Here is a 3,344-nt window from a genome sequence, read left to right as displayed (position 1 = left end):
ATTTTTCCTTTTGTTTTCTCAGTTTTTCCTCTTGAGCTTCGATCAGATGTTTTTTGTCCAACGCGGCCAATCTCTCCATGAGCGCTGCCTTTTCAGATGCAGCTTTAATGCGTGCAGAAGAGGTAGATGAAGTCCGAGACTGCTGTGAAGATGTTTTTGAACGTGGCGTTACACTTGAAATATTAGAGACACTGTCTTCAGGATTTATTTTATCCAGATCTGCAACCTGATCATCATCAACATTATTTTTCTGTTCGGTATATGAATCTCCTGCTTCATGCAACCAAACCTTTACATTGTCCATAAAATCAGAGAATGTCGTCACCTTGGACTGAAAATACACAGATTGCCTTTTCACTTCTTCTGGTAATGGCAAACATAAAAAGGATTCATGTAAATTGGTTGCATCTTGATAGCATTTAATAAACTTGACAAAGTCAGAAGACACTTTCTTAACATTTTCTTGTGACGTCAATATTGCGGAAATTTTCTCCACTAATGTTGAAGCTTGTTTACACTTTATTAAGGAAGAATAATTTAAAATCAACTTTGGACAAAACGTTTGGCTCTCTCTTCCTTAATCTTCCGGGTCCTCTCAGCGGGCGGCGTGCAGGCACAAGGAAACAACAACACTGCGCGTTGACGTCACAGAATCACAGAGTTTAATCCCATACAAAGCAACGCATGAATCAATCAACAAAGCTGCAGAGGAACAGAGATATGCATTCATTACCTTATACAGACAAAGACAGACAAGACAACGACAAACAAAAAAACAAAAACAAAAACGCGTCTTTGGAGAGAGCCGATGCAAAAAGCAAAAATAGTGGCAGCTCTCTGAATTTTTTACTTCTGACACTAAGTCTTATACTGAAGGTGTGTCTTTCTTGTATAATATATTCACTTAAGGCGTTCCTTTAGTTGACCAACTGGAAGCTACCTTGGACAATCAGAAAAACTTAGGAACTCCCCCTAATTTACGGCAAAGATCAAAGGGCCATCTGGTCTCTGGTAAAACAAAAGCGCCAACAGCTGCGTCCCGGCCCCCTGGGCTCCACAGTCATTTGGGTAAAGAAAAACCTGAGATAAGACTTCACAGATAGTACAATTTTTAAATACATTCATCATTTACTAGATTAGTAGTTTTAAAATGAGATAATACAATCTTCAATCAAAACATGGTATTAATACTTAGAAAAATGTCTTAGAAATTAAATGTTAGCGGTTTCAATCTTCTATGTTGTATTAAGTTTCACACCATCCCAGATGTTGGTTTCTGGCAGGCTTTTGATCTTCTGTGAACAAAACAGGCTTCTCTCCCCCAAGCTCAAATGATCCTGCCCTGCAAGATATGCTAATTTTATGGCCTCCTGTGCTCTGGCCGCACAGCGGGAGGCCCCATTGAGAGATCTGCATTTGGTTCCTGTTGTCTCAATGCTTGGTTTCTGGAAGACTTTTAAATCCTTAACACAAACCTGTTCAAAATAAATAAATTTGTTCAAAATAAGAGTGTTGAATATACCTTTTACACATGCCGTAAGATTAACTGTATTAAGCACTAAAAATAATCATTTTCTCAACAACTTTAAACTTTGTTTTTCTTGACATGTTTTTATGTAAAACTCCAAACCCTTTTGTGTGAATTTGATGTTTCTTTTCTCTTGCGACATCTGAGTGTCATCCTCTTTGCTCTTCACATCAGACATTTTTAGTGATCCTTTGAATTATTTCAAACATTTAAAAGCAGCATAATCCACAAGGAATCCACAGGACAAAGCATAAACATGTCTCTTTGTTTAAAGAGGTTGATTCGTGTGAACAAACATTTCCATGATGGGCGTCGGCACACGTCTTTATCCAATTAAGCATCAACTTGTCACATCAAACTCATCTCATCAAAAACCAGCAATTTATCAAAAAAATGCTCCATATTCAACTCATTATTAGTTGTAAGGAATATGGCATGAAAATAAATACAATCTACCAGCAGGGCATCACCTGGTTCAATAAGGGTTCCTAATGTTTCATATCTTGTGTGATGCACAAGGACTGTGTAACATACAGTATTGAATTTTAATTTCAGCTCCAAACGTTCACAAGAAATTGACTAAAAAATATTGATTGTGACCTCGATTAGATTCTTTTTGGCTCCAAAAGATTTCTGCACAAACCTCGTCAGCAGAACCGGTTCATACAGCTGACAGTACAGCAGGGAAAAGTGGGTGAGATCCTAAATCTGCTGGAGTTCCCAGAGAGGACCTGGGCATGCACAGGGAGAACATGTGAACTGCATGCAAAAACACCGCCAGCCAGGATTTGAACCGAGGACCTTCATGCTTCAACTGCACCTGCAGCCCCGCATATATATGAGCCCCTCCTGCTTGGAGGGGGAGGTAACAAGTTAATGAAGTCTTGTTAGAAAACTCATAATCACGTTCAGTCAGAGCTTCAGAATTGCTTTAGTGTGATTTTCCAAAAAAAATAAGGTTTACACTCTTTCTTAAAAACTCTATTCAAAGCATTCATTGTTTTATGGTACCATTTTCATGCGTGTTTATTTTTGTCTCAGTGATCGGTATCATCCAGGAAAGAAGCTGTTTTTCAAGTGACCCAAGATGCTTTGATCTTAAAGTACATTACAAGCATGACGGTGCAGCAGTGGTGCATGTTCACTCACCCACGGAGTAATCACTGACTTACCTCTTGTCTCAGTCGGAGGCCATTTATAGTAATCAACCAACTGCGTTTTCTCAAAATCCACAAATATGATTTTATGGAAAGCTGAGAAATGTTCTAATTCTACTGATTAATTCCATTTTACAAAACTACTTAGTTTAGCCTGATTGAGTTTCAGTTTATTGGACCACAGTCCTAAAGCTTTAAGACATCAGATGGAGATGTTGGTGCTATTTATGAGTTGTAGTACCACAAAGATGGTGCGATAACTACAGTGCTCTAAAAGTATACATACAAAGAGCAGATTACAAATCATTTCATTTATTAAAGGGAAAATAATCAGTCAGGGAGGAAATACGTTTGCATAGCACTGTAGGTGGAGTACTGTTTAAGATGACTTTGTATTACTTACACTATTAAACTATAACAATTTAATTGCACATCCATGACTGCTGAGATTAGACTCCAGACTGATGTTACCATTGGTTGTAAAGTTGGGTTGCTAAGATACCATTGCAGACAAGAGAGAGACGGAGGCAGTGGGTGCTGGGTGCATCTGTGGTTTTGGGGGAGTGAGCATGTGGAATAAGATGGTGCTGCCACTGAATACTTATCAGACAAAAGAGAAGCAGGAGAGAAGGATATGAGGTGGTGGAGGTGTGGGGGGC

The sequence above is a fragment of the Xiphophorus hellerii genome, chromosome 13 (genome assembly GCF_003331165.1).
Source record: "Xiphophorus hellerii strain 12219 chromosome 13, Xiphophorus_hellerii-4.1, whole genome shotgun sequence".
Taxonomy (NCBI): domain Eukaryota; kingdom Metazoa; phylum Chordata; class Actinopteri; order Cyprinodontiformes; family Poeciliidae; genus Xiphophorus; species Xiphophorus hellerii.
The sequence above is the reverse complement of the archived record's forward strand: the minus strand, read 5'-3'. Positions refer to the sequence as shown.